Raw genomic sequence first — 14,710 nt, 5'->3', positions numbered from 1 at the left:
CTCGGCTTTCTCCAAGGAGAAGTGGCCGAGAGTCATACGGGTTGAATGAGGCTTCCTCTCCCCGTTTTGGGTCCGTTCTCGGATTTCGTGCAATTCGCAATTTCAATAACATCACAAACATCGCATTGAAACGTCTCTTTTAAGCAATATGCATGGATTCACAATTCGGAGACCCTTTCAGGCCTATTAGGACTCAAAGATGTGTTTGGTCTTTCTTGATCGAATCATCCTCAGTCTATCTTGACCCGTCTTGGTCACCGATGCGCGAATCGTTTTCATAATTAATGCATTCGGCAATAATCTTAAGCATTAATTTCACGAACGGGTTAATCGGGACGCTTACACAGTTAATTCATTCAATTTAAGCAACTTTGCACGAACTGGACATTAATTTGTAACTCGCGTCGATGAATTACAAAATGGTGTTAGTGCCCTTTTTAAAACCCTCATACTTTCAAATACATATTGTGTTGCTTCTCTTTTCTGAAAACAAATCTTCAAATTAAGGGCAAGAACATCATTTTATGATTTGGCGTCATCCTAGCAGAGTTAGAGTGCTAGTCGGGTATTTTGTATCAAAACATGATCACCTGATTAATCTCTTAATTCGATCTAACCAAACGCTAGAAATGGTTAGGTGAAACTCTAGGTTTCAAATCTAGAGTCAAAACATGAGTTGGGTTAATTCAGTGATAACTTCAGTGTCACAACACCGAATCACTGTAAAAACAATCTACAAAACACGAGACGTGATTACGAACATCCGATATATCAGGTTCTCAAACTAAAGCCGAATGCTAAAATGTTGGCACGTGCTTGTTTGTCTAGGGCAGGATTTGCATGCCAAAATACCCCGGATTAACAACTTGTTGAAACACGTACACTTAACAATAACAAACACTTTGTCTGTTATGAACATGTTGCGTGTTACATTTTTGCACTTGTTTGTTATGCGAGTCGAGCCTGATCCTTAGGCCGAATAATATTAGGGTTCAACGCCCTAATCATCGATCACAGGGTCTAACGCCCTAATCATCACTCACAGGGTCAAATGCCCTAATCATCGATCACAGGGTCCAACGTCCTAATCATCACTCACAGGGTTCAACGCCCTAATCATCGATCACAGGGTCCAACGCCCTAATCATCACTCACAGGGTCCAACGCCCTAATCATCGATCACAGGGTCCAACGCCCTAATCATCACTCACAGGGTCCAACGCCCTAATCATCGATCACAGGGTCCAACGTCCTAATCATCACTCACAGGGTCCAACGCCCTACTCAATGAGAGCGTGCATTGAATTTCAGTTCTTCGTTCTTTTCCTTAAACTCACCGTGAGTTAGAGCGGAATAATAACCGAACACGAATCGACTGGAATTTGACCCTTTTTGTAATTTATATTTATTGTTTTCGAGAGAATTGTAAGGATTTTATTTTGTACATTCATTCTGTAAGAATTCCAGTTGGTGAGCGAATGGTCCGAGAGTCGAATTAATCGAATCGGTCTAATACTTGCCCAAAGGAAAGTAAATCCAAGATCTCGCGATTCTGGTTCACGTAGGAATTCAGAGTGCGTTTGGATTTAGAGTTAATTTAAGTTGAGTTTTGGTTTTAATTGGTTTATAATGATTGTATTAAATTATGATAAAACGTGTTAAAAAATAATAAATAATTGAGTGAAAGTAATGATTAAGTAATGATTGTGTTGTTGAATTATGAAAAAGTAATGAATAGTTGAGAGAATTTAGGTTACGTTTGGTTTCATAGTAGGATTTTAAAATCAGATTTTGATTTTGATTTTGAGTGGAATAAATGGGGCCCACCCTTTGACTTTGTATGAATTATGTTGTTTTGTTGTGAAAAAAAGTGGTATAAATGGGACCCACTCTTTGACTTTGTATGAGTTATTTTGTTTTGTAGTGGATAGAGTTAAGTTAGAATTGTAATTTTAAAATAAAATTGCAAAACCAAACAGGCCCTTAATATTAAAAATTGAATTGAATGGTTAAAACAAATTTTAAAAATGAAAAAAAGTAATGATTGTGATGTTGAATTGAAAATAAGTAGAGTTAAGTTGAGTTGAGTTGAAAATATTTTAAAAAACAAACACATCCTCAACCTCCGCGGTTCGATGAACTATAACGCAATATTTTGAACCAATATCCCGACACACGGGTTTACTTCTCTCTTGGCTTCTCAACCGACATCGTTTAATTCATCGAATTTCGATGTCAAAACGTGCGAGCCAAGTGCAACCTAACTCACGCGGTAAATAATGAAACATGCAAGCCTAGCAAACCAGAGTACCGAAACGGCGTGCGGGATATAGGCTCGCACGTAATATGAACCCCCGAACTCGGACTTTTCGGTTCCGCACATATCAATGCCTTAACAACAACTAGGTGTTCCATACCCCTAGACCCGGGTAACTTATCTGCCCTCGACCTTCGGGTCGTAAAATGATAAGTGGCGACTCCTTCTCACGCGTGTCCGTCACGCGTCCCCACGGGAAGGTGGACCTCCCAAGCCGCGCGATCCAAAAGCGCACGATACAAGCCCCGACGAGAGTCCACATTTGGGTCCGTACAGCTCGGCGACTCCCCTGGGGATAGACTTAGTGGGTTTAAGCTCGACCCGTTTGCTTTGCTTGCATGTTTATTTACCGTTTTCAGTACATTTCCCGCTTATCTACTTTACGCACTTTTATTTAAAAACACTTGCATTGTACATCACGCTAGCACTAAGTACCTATGGGTCGCATCCCGCGATCAATTTTAGGCAACCCAAGTTAGACAAGAGTTCGAAGTAGGGGTACGGCGCACAATTCAACTGTCGCTTAGGCCTTTAAAATAATCCCGCTCGATTTCAAGGAATTGGCACCCTTGAGTCGGGAGCCCCCATCTCTAGCTAGATGTTATCCCTGAGTACTCAAATCATGCATAAACAAGGACTGTCATGCTGGACCAAAATAAATTTTCATGCCGTCAACCAACCCAAAGTTCAGTCTTTAAGTCGGCCCGTAGTTTTCTTTTTAGGCGGGCCTTTTGCTGTTTTTTTACAAAGAGCGATGTACATTGTAACAAATACAATTATAATTTATTCTTTCTGCACCTGCATGCATGTTTTCAAACAAACTAGGACATTGCATTGGTTTATTGCTTAAGTTCCCTTTTTCAAATGAACCATCTTCGTAAATCTGGGAACTTGAATCAAATCAATGCAACGACATTAGCTTTTGAAAACTCATACATTTTATGCATTCAATGTTTGCACAGCAACTACCATGTCCCGTATGAGAAGCAAGTTGTACCAACCTTCGCAGGTAGACCACCCGCGGTCTTCACCTCTCCATGGCGAGACGTGCTATGACTAGAGGTCGTCCAGCCCGACCACCCACCCCACATGACCGGCGAGTCATGCCAACCTTCGCGGGCAGGCCACTTGCGGCCTTCACCCGTCCTCCATGGCAAGGCGAGCTGTGGACCGAGGGTCAACCTACCTTCCCAAGCGAGACTAACCGACACTAACTTCTTGCTAACAGAGAGCGTCACCGCGTGATCAGATGCACATCTCTCCGCAAGACCCTACGCCTCTACTAGCGACTAAGCGCGCCTCACACATGTCCAAACGCATCACCACGTACCACATGCACGCACCGTCAGCACATCTTCTATGTGTACCGATGCACGTCTCTCGGTGTGCTCGCACGATGCTTACTAAGCCAGTTCGCTTTCCTACACTCTTGCATTGAAATCTTGAACAGTTCATGCTCCTTCATTATTTCCTTTTCCCATTGTAGGAAATCCACAACAAGAAGGGAGCTTGAATATTGAACGACCACAATTGAGACAACAAACGTCTCTCATCCAGTTCCTTGGGATTTCAACATTGAGTTCCCACCCTCTCTTCACAAAGATCACAAGCAAATCAGAGTCATCGCTTTGCAGCGCCCTGCGCTGTTCCTCAGCATTAACCTTTGCTTTTGCATTTCTTGCACTTTCCACCTCATCCACCTCCGTTGCGGTCGCCGATTGAATACGGGGACAGCACACGCAATCTTCTTTAAACTCTCTTTTGCTTTAATTTAAATGCATTCCCACAAATGGGCTCCCGACATGAACAAATCCTTCAATGGTGCATTAGGACAGTCTCGAAGACGCCCTATTAGTTCTGTCAGACCTGTTCGACATGCTTGTCCTCAAGGGACCCAGCTCCTCAAGCCTTCCCTAGGGCGACTGCACATGCCTACTCACAACAAGGGAAAACATGCTTATGTGACCCCCAGTCACGGTCTAACCACTATAGAGTGGTTGTCAGCACCCCATTTTGGCCCACCGGCTTCCTACGCGAGAATCTCCGACCAAAGCCCAGGTTACTACTCATCACCCGACGATCAGAGGCGAATATGCGGGCACAGAGACATGAATTACAGGAGAAAAGCAAGGTAAACTAAAAAGGCAGAGGAAAGCTGTCAAAAGAACAGACAAACGAGGAACCCCGAAAACAGCGGAGCCGGCACTGTGGCACTATTCATCGCCGGATCACCGGAGCGTCAGAAGATATCCAATATGGGACTTTAAAAATCCCTCTTGGTAGCAAAATGACCAATGGCACCTCCGAGCGCATTTCAGAAGCCTCCTGCTTAAGCCGGGGTACTCCCGAACATTTGTAGACGCCTTCCTGAAGGGCTCCCGGGACGCCCTATCCACGGACAAGTAAACGGCACCCGGAAACAGGCCTACACACACCCAAAGACCACCAGGACCAAGGAATAAGTTTCAGACTGCCTTTCAGAGTTAGTCTTGGTCTCCCGAGTGGATCTCGACCCGGAGAAAGGGCCCCTTTTTGCACAGAAACGTGGCCAGAGACGCTTTTAATGAACCGTCAGTGCACGAAATCCGCGCCAACCAATCCCGAAGACCTCAAGGCTTGGGAAAATGAACCCTGATCGCATTGTACAATCCATTTAGGTTTCCCGAGTACTATTCCGGCAATAAAAGGGCCCCTTTCAAGCGGAATCTTGTGCTGAGAGCTCATTCGAGGAAATGTTGACGTCCGAGCTTTGCACCACCCACTCCCAACAACCCCCAGGGGCTAGGAAATCATTTTGGCTCGGACCAAGCAAATCATACCGAGCTCCCGAGTGACATTTTAATGGTCATAAACGCCTCCCGACAAGCCTTCGAACACATCAGAACACTCGGGAAACACCGAGAAAGCCCCGTTCGCGGATTCTTAGAACGCCTCCGAATATCGATCTCCAGCCGGGGCCGGCAAGTAAACCGTTCTGCCCAAAGCACAAAGCATGCCGACACGAGCGGTACATCACACAGAGGCGCGAACAAGCGACAGAAACGGACAACTTCACCCCGATCATCCATACGGAGCAAAACCGGCTTTCGAGTCCCCGGGACGCCCGAGCATTCACCCATACGAAGAATGTCAATATTAGGCTCATTAAAACCGTATTCGCGCATACATCGATAATTCGTCGTTCAAGCGAATAACGGAAATCGAATGCGTGATCAATCAAGCCCTGAGCTTCTTCCGGCTTTCTGCCTAATCAAGTGGGACCCTTGAGCTAGCCAAGCCGAGCCGAGCCGAGCCAAGCCGCGAGCCATGGCTCTCCTCTAAAGACAAGCCAAATGAGCCTCCACCACACATTTTCAAAATATCTTCTTACACCCATCACTTCCCTTCTCCCATCCATCACCTCCCATCACCTTTCAAGACAACTTTCCCACCCTAATCTTCACTCCAAAAATTCGGATCCCTTAAGCACCCACTAATTGCACTTAGTTTTCACTAAACAAGCCATTAAGTCTTCCTTTATAAGCCCATTGCATCATTAACTTAATCACAACTCACCATCCATTCTCTCTCAAGCTCTCTCACTCTAGAAAATCCTCTTAAGCCCCTTAGAGCTCAGCATTTTTCAGAAATTCGTACAGCTTTCCCTCAGCCCGAAACAAAGGCAAAATTGGCGGAAAACTCAACCGTTTTCCGGCGACCGCCACTCAACCCGAACCAAACTTGACCAAACTTTATATCCCACATGTCTCGACTGGATCTGTCTTTTTTTTACTAACCCGACTTTGTTTTTTGATTTCCGAAAACTCTACGCATGCTGTCCTTCCGAAACCACTGCAGGCATGATCCTCAGTGAGTTAGGAGTCCAATGCCACCGACCTTGCAGCAAAATACCACCGGTAGCCTCCGGGACAGCCATTTCTTTCTGACCTGCCCAGTCGGGTCAATTCCGCCCAGTCGGTTCTGTTTTCTGCTAGCTAACCCGACTTTGTTTTCGATTTCCAGAAAATCTACGCATGCTGTCCTTCTGAAACCACTACAAGTGCAATCTTTAGTCTCTTGGGAATCCAACGCAACTGGCCCCGCACGAAAATTCCATCCCGATCAACCGGTACAACCCCAATAAGCTAGACTGCCAGTTGACCTGACTGCACCGGTTCGGGTTTGTTCGTTCCAGCCGAGTCTCCCGACTCCCTTTGCCACTTCTCCGACTCTTTCCTCGTGTTCCGAGGCTAGGTAACATTTCTCTACGACTTAAATGGGTCCAAGGAGCTCTCTTTCGTTCCGAAATCAGTCGGTTCCCGTATTTATTTTATTTTATTTTATTTCGTTGTTGCATGAGCCGACGCCGTTTTATCGATTCCCTTTAAATACGATATTTGTGTTTGCATTATGTGCTTGTTGGCGCACCCAAGATCATGGCGGCATCGGCTTTATAGAATGTGTGTTATTATCATGTTTGACGTTTTACGCATGCAAGAAACGGTCAAAACCGATTCTTGGAATTGATTGTAATCACAATTTTCATTTAATCATTGGTTTCATGTTAATTCGTATGTTAGGTACGTTAATATCGAACAATCATTTCATTGATCCATAACAATTGAGGTTCGCGGTCTCAATCATTAAACCACTTCACAAACGGGAAACAGGACGTACCATTCGGCTAAACGAACCACTCGTCCTAAGTGATTGGATCAATTGATTATTAATTCGTAAGCGCGTCGATGGCTCACGGAACGGCGAGAATGCCCTTTTTCCTTAAAAAGCCCACAATTTCAAAACACCAAGACGTGTAACACGAATAGAATCGACGTCTAGCGAGTACTCACGTGGTATGACTCGAGTCCGGGCCCGACTTCTTCGTGTCACAAGATCTTCAATTTGTACACGAACATCACACGTTTTATTATCCAAGGGCATAATCTTCATTCCGTGATTCACCGATACCCTAGGTGTTAGGGAGTTGGAAACACCTCGATCTATAGGCGAGAAAGGGCAACCCGTTCGGGTACGAGTTTCATTCGCACGGCCCATTCCGTTCACTTTCGGTGTTTCTATCTTCCTATCGTAGATTCGGTGGTGAACATTTTATTTCAGTTACAAAACACAAAAAACCGGATTAATCATGCATTTGGCTTAATCAAACATTAGATAGTGAATAGGTGGAATACTAGATTCCAATCTAGAGTCAAAACACGAGTTTGGCTGATTCGGTGAAACCGCAGTGTCACCTCACTGAACAAGAGTCTTAAAACAAGTACACACATGTAATTGGCTTAGAACCCTATTCTAGTCCACCATCTATGTTTGCTTAGGTTAGACACATTGTTTGCTAATCAACTCCGATTAATAACTGATTAAATCACGTACATTCGACTTAGTACACCACTTGTCTGTATTCACCGATATTTGTCAGTTGTTGTCTGTATTTCATCAATTTTAATCAGTTTTCTTCTGTTTTATTCTTGCTTTTGCTGATTTGTCGCGATTCGGGCCTGAGCCCATAGGTTACGTGTTACACGGGGCCCAACCCCCCAAACCACCGAACACGAGGTCCAACGCCTCCTAATTCACCGAGCTCTTGCAACCCGAGTGCGGAATGGGATCTAGCCTCGAGTCACCATCACACTCCAAACATGGCCTACGTGGAAGGCAATTTGGATTGGATGCGTGAAACGTGTTTAGATATCGCCCGGGAGCTCGATCGGTCTAACGGTTACAGTGGGAACTAATCGGTTCTCCTGCAGACCGTCGGTTCGATCGGACCCGACCCCCGGCTCCTTGAGCCCGCGTTGCCTTAATTTATTTATCGGTCATTCAAAACACACGGTGAGCCGGAGCGGAATATTGACCCAATGCGAACCGATCGGGATCCATCTACTTTATTCAGTCGTATTCTGTAATTATTCGAGTGTACATTGTGAGGATCTTATCTGAACACTCACTCATTCATTTGTAAGGATCCCCGATCGGCGAGCGAGAGGTCCGAGTGTCGAACCGGTCAAGTCGGTCTACTGTTACCAAGAGATGAGTAAACTCGAATACTCGCGGTTTCGGTTCGCGTAGGGAATCGACCATCACGGTTTGATAAACTGTAACGCTAAGATAGTGAACCGATTCCTCGATGCACAAGCCTACTCATCTTTCGGACTCTTGGCCCAACTTGATCAATTCATCGACTTTACGGTGTCAAAACGGGCGAGTCAAGTGCAACCCTAAATCACGCGATAAATAAACAAAAATGGCAAGCCTAGCAAACTAGAGTACCAAAAGGGCGTGCGGGATATAGGCCCGCACGTAATAGAACCCCCGAATTCGGAATTTTCGGTTCCGCATGACCATTGCCTTAGCATTTAGGTGTACCCCGTACCCCTAGACTCGGGCGACTCAACGGCCCTCAACCTACGGGTCGTAAACAGTAAGTGGCGACTCCTTCTCACGTGTGTCCGTCGTGCGTCCCCGGGAAGGTGGACACTCCCAAGCCGCGTCGCACAGGCTTCGCGCATACGTGCCCCGACGAGATGAAATTCGGGTGCGCACAGTGGTGATGACCAGATTCCCGGAAACAAATGTCGTCTGTACGAGGCACCCCATGGGTCGCGGGCGGGACAAAAAGAGATTTTCCCATGGGACTACCCTATATTTCTTACCACATATTCCCCTGCACAATCGCCTAATGCATTGTCTTCTTTGTCATCCTTCACAGGGGCACATTGACCACAGGCGAATAGCGATGCGCGAGTTCATGCTTCCCCGAGAAGTTGTCTCGGACCCGTTCCTCATACTTCAACGAAGGAGGTGTATGAGGATGAGATACCCCCTTACAAAGCTAAAGATGCAGACAATCGAGCGAATCGCCCAGTATCGATGCAACTGTCTTCCTCGAACATTCAGCGGCTTCAGAAGCATGCACCATCCAAGAGGCATGCACTGTAAGAATAGCAAGATACAATCGGGGATAACGATTGTACAAGGCGTCTCCCACGAGCCATTTCAACAAATGAAGACCGAGGCATCCCCATTCAACATTTGCATCGGGGCAACCTCGGTTCCCTATTCCACATAGAGCAATTTGGTATTTTCTTTCTAGACAATAGGGGAATTCACCAGCAAAGCTTGCTCAGAACAGTAATAAGCTTCTGGGACACTCAGCACGCTGTATTCAATTTTCAAGGGACAGAGCTAGCCTCTACAGTAAAGGAATACGAGGCACTCATTCAGAGGCCCATGCACACTCGCGACATCGTGGTGCCCAACCAGTATGCCACGATACAGAATAGACTAGCCGTTCTTTTAGGTCTTCGCGGTGAAGATATTCGTAGCGAGCTTCAGTATGGATGGGAGCACGGCATTAGGACTGAATGGCTTATAGACTTCATACACATCCTTGCACTCCGTGCTACCGGAGAGTCTCATCAATGTGACGCCTGCTACAGATTCATCATGCTCATCTTCGGGACTATTCTGTTCCCGCACGCATCTGACCTCATAGACGGGGCACTCGCCCAAGTCGTCCTCCAAGTGGTAGGAGGCCATAGTTATGTTGAAGCCGTCTTAGCTGAGACTGTTCGGTCTCTTGACTATGTACGAGAGGTTCGGCGCGGCAGAATGAGAGGTTCTCCGTACCTCCTGCAGATTTGGTTCCTCGCATACATCAGACCGTTCAGCTTATCCCACCCATTTTCCTACATCACTGATGAACGCTCCCTCATCACTCGTCTGCTTCATGTGTTTCAACCTTTCGAGCATAACTACACCGATTGGAGGTAATTCATGGAGGATCTTACTCCAGCACAGTTTTTGTGGGCCGCTCGCTGGAATCACGGCGGTCCCATGGCTATCGGATGTCCATCAGTGGTAGGACTTCCTTTAATCAGTCATTTGGGGAGCACACTTGTTTTCCCTTGGCCGAGTCATCAGACAACTAGGCGGCTTACAGGATATTCCCACCGAAGCGGATCGCACTTATCACCGGTTCATGTGGGCAGACACTTCAGCTTCGCTCCCAGAGAGGTTTCTACGAGTTCGAGAAGCTCGACGCTTGAGGGGTACGGGGACTATTTAGCATCTTTATTTCCCGGAACATCCCACTAATGAGGAGCAAGATTTCTCTGCTACCACGGCGTATGTGGCTCGGTTCCACCCGCAGGGGTTAGCACCTATTCATCAGCCTCGAATGGCACCGATTCCATGAGCTCCCCCAGTATCCATTCCCGATGCCGAGAGTTCCGCCCAGGCCGCAGCGCACACAGAACTGTAGTCTATCAGGGAAGAGCGAGATCGACTCCGATGCGAGCTCGTTGACACTCGCGCAGAGCTTGTAAAGCACATAGAGGTCCAGAGGGAACTAGCTCACGCAAGCGCGCACATTGCGAACCAAGATCGGGAGATAGTGCGTTTGAGCGCTACGTTGGACCGAGCGCGGGCAAAAAAGTGCAAAGTTCCCCATCCTTGAGTTCACTAGTCAGCAACGTCTTTTTGCCCCGTTCAGACCTACGCAACGCTCACTCGGCTGTCAGGCATAGTAGAATGTCGGTTTTATGTTTATGTTCCTTTCTTTTTCAAAAGTACTATCTTTGTAAATTATGGAACTTGAATCAAGTCGATGTAATGGCATTAGTGTTTTGAAACTCATGCATTTCATACAGTTCATTCATTTACATCATTTATTTTGACACTCGAGTCAATCAAACAGCAATCGTGCTTATACATTTATATATACAGGTGTCATAACTGGCGTCGCACAGATATCCAACTCGGGCATGCGTGAGAATGGCAGAGGAACAACAACTCCCTGTTTCCGAGCAAGACACACCGCCGATGCCGGCGCACTCCTTACTGTTAGGCGCACATGTTTTACCGCCTCCAACAACTGAAACACCGAAAGGTGCCCAATATGGGACTCTAAAAATCCCTCCCGGTGCTAAAGTGACCAATGACGCATCCGGGCGCATTTAAGAGGTATCCTGCTTAGGCCGGGGCGTCCCCCAAACTCTCACAGACGTCTTTTCTAACGGGGTTCCGGGAGGCCCAACCCACTGACAAGCAAACGGCACCCGGAAACGGGCCTGCAAGCATCCAAGGACCACCAAGACCATGGAACAAGCTTCGGACCGCCTTTCGGGGCTCATCTTGGTCTCCCGAGTGATTCCCGACCCGAAAAAGGAGCCCCTTTCAGATGGGATCTAGCGCTCGGAGCTCATTCGGTGGAAAATTGACGTCCGAGTTTCACACCACTCACTCCCTACAACTCCTAGGACTTGGGAAATCATTTCGCCTCGGGCCAAGCAAGTCAGTTGGGTCTCCCGAGGGACATTTTAGTGGTCGCGAACGCCCCTCGGCAAGTTTTCGGGATACATTCATGGAAAACAGAGGTCACAGCGATCCTTGAACACCTTGAGACACTCGGGAAACACTGAGAAAGCCCCGGTCCCGAGTCCCTAGGTCTCCCCCGGCTAATGGTCTTCGGTCAGGGACGGCGAGCCAACGATCCCGCACAGGACAAAAAGCTCACCGAGACAAGCACTACAATGCACAAAGGAGCAATCGGAGAACAGGGACGGTTAATTCCTCTTTGAATGCCCAAACGGGACAAAACCGGCTCTCGAGGCGCTGAGTCGTCCGAACATTCGTTCACATGATATATGGCGATATTAGGCTCATTCAAATCCTCTTCGTGCAAGCATTCCAAATCTATTAATTAATCGGACACCAGAGATCGGACGCGCGTTCAATCAAGTCTCGAGCTTTTCCCGGCTTTTCTCTTAGTCGAATGGGACCCACAGCTCAGCCAAGCCAAGCCACCAAGCCGCGGCTCAAACCCAAGATCCCGGCTCAACCCCAAGCCGCAGCTTGGCCGCCCAAGCCTCCGCTAGATCCCTCCATGGCCGGCGGCTCCAAGCCCCAAGAAGCCCCCTCCACCACAAATTTCAAATTCTTCTTACACCCATCACTTCCTATCACCTCTTCATCACCTCCCATCAACTTTCCTTTACTTTCCCCTCACTCAACATGACTATTTCCCCTCCCTAACCCTTTCTTGAATTTCGGCAGCCCATGCTTAGGGTCTCTAACCGCGATTAACTTCATCAAAGCACACCATTAAGCTAGCCTATAAGTTCACATCCATCATTAACCCTAATCACTTCTTCATTCTCATTCTCTCTCAAGCCAATCTCTCTCCAAAAACCTCACAAACTCCAGCCCACTCCCTCACCTTCGTTCCGCCCGTGCCAAGGCCAAAACCGACCAAAAATCACCAAACTCCCTAGCCTACATATTTTCCACCCCCTAAGTCCATTTCCGGGCTTAGTTTTTCCATTTGAAACCTCCATCATCACGTTCTGCTTGCACGAAGAATCGGGTCCCAAAGCCGCTAGCTAGGTGCATCCGAGCCCTAACGACCTGCCATTTCCTCCCACGGCTTCGCCGAGTCATGCCATCACGTTCAAAGGGTTCCTCACAATCCTCACCCTCCCCCATGAAGAGGTGGTCACGATCCGAGGGCCGATCCACCGTGCACAACCACCGTTCCACTTGTTTTTTTCCGTACTGGGTCCCTTTTCCTTTACCTAGCTTTCTCTCACGGTTTCAAGCTTGTTCAGGGTTTGGCACGTTCGGGACCACCCACGAATGTCTAGATCCGTCCCTTGGGAGCCCAACGAGCCCGATCTTGCACCGTGCCGTGGTCGGAGCTAGCGTGCCGACTCTATTCTTCCCGAGTTGCTGCGGCTTCCACCTCTCGGGTCCCGTCACCCGTAGCCTCTAGTCGAGTCTCGCGACTCTCAAGGCCGCTTCCCTGACTCTTTTCCTCGTACGCCGAGGCTAGGTAACATCTCTTTACAACTTAGAGAAGCTAGGATCTTCGATATTTGTTTGTCATGGAGTGTTAGGACGATTAATAAACCGAAAAACATGAAAGTTGTTTCTTTTTCGTAGATCCGGGTCTCCCCATGCATTTTCATGCACGTACGTCCACCATGCCCATTTTTATATCCGTATCATGCACATACCGTGATGGGAAGAGGCTAGAATCGAGGTAGGAGAGGCCCCTTAGCCACGGTGGAGCCATGGGAGCCCACGGCCTATCCCCCAAGGGAGGGACCCGTGAGCCCCTTGACTTATCCGAGGCTAGGATGGTCTCCTCTTCCCCGAAATTAGTTCGGTTCCCACGTTTTTGTCGTTGTTTATTACGTGTAATACATTAGCATGGCGGGAAAGGGCTTAGACCGGGATTGGAGAATCCCCCTTGACTCGTGTGAGCCATGGGGACTCACGGCCACTCTTGAGGAGAGGTGGCCGAGAGTCCCCTTGGGCCACACGGGTCCAAGGAGGCTTCTCTCTTTCCGAAATGGGTCGGTTCCCGCGTTTCACGCTTTTTCCATCGTATGAATCGACGCCGTTTTTATTGATTTCTTCATATTACGCGTTACATGTGCTTGTCCGTGTGTTTGATTGCGTCTAAGGATCTTGACGGTGTTGATTTCCCTTTGTTTTATTGAAATAGATATTGTCCTTGTGTTTAGATGTATTATGCATGCAAGACACGATCGGAATCGTCCCATGGAATTGATTGTATCCGTGTTTTACATTTTTACCATTAGTTACGTGATAATTAAATGATGGGTACGTTAGTTTTGGGTAATCTTCCATCAAAACCACAATAATTACATGAAATCACTACCACCGTATAATCTCACAAATGGGAGAAACGGGACGCGTCATTCGATTAATTAAATCACTCGGACCAAATAATTGGATAAATTGGTTATTAATCCGTAAACGCATCGATGGTTCACGGAACGGCGAGAATGCCCTTTTTTCTTTAAAAACCCACAATTTCAAAACGCCGAGACGTGTAACACGAATAGAATCGGTGTCTAGCGAGTACTCGCATGCTATTACTCGAGTCTGGGCCCAATTTGAGGCGGCTCGAGTCGAGACACGCGAGTCCTTTTTAGACCCCTTCGTGTGACGCGATCTTCAATTTGCACACGAACATCACAATTTTACCACTCAAGGGCATAGTCATCATTCCGTGATTCACTGATATCCTAGGTTTTAGGGAGTCGAAAACACCTCGATCTATGGACAGAAAGGGGCGGCCCGTTCGGGTGCGAGTTTCATTCGTACGGCCCATTCCGTCCACTTTCGATGTTCCTACCCCCTATTGTAGATTTGGTGGTGGACGTTTTCATTGCCATTGCAAAACACGAAGAACTGGATTAATCATGCATTTGACTTAATCAAACATTAGATAATGGATAGGTGGAATGCTAGGTTCCAATCTAGAGTCAAAAATACAAGTTTGGCTAATTCGGTGAAGCCATAGTGACACATCACTGAATAAAGTTTTAAAACAAATCAACGCATGTAATCGGCGTAGAACCATAT

This window comes from Punica granatum, chromosome 4, assembly GCF_007655135.1.
Source record: "Punica granatum isolate Tunisia-2019 chromosome 4, ASM765513v2, whole genome shotgun sequence".
Taxonomy (NCBI): domain Eukaryota; kingdom Viridiplantae; phylum Streptophyta; class Magnoliopsida; order Myrtales; family Lythraceae; genus Punica; species Punica granatum.
This window is presented reverse-complemented; position numbering follows the sequence as displayed.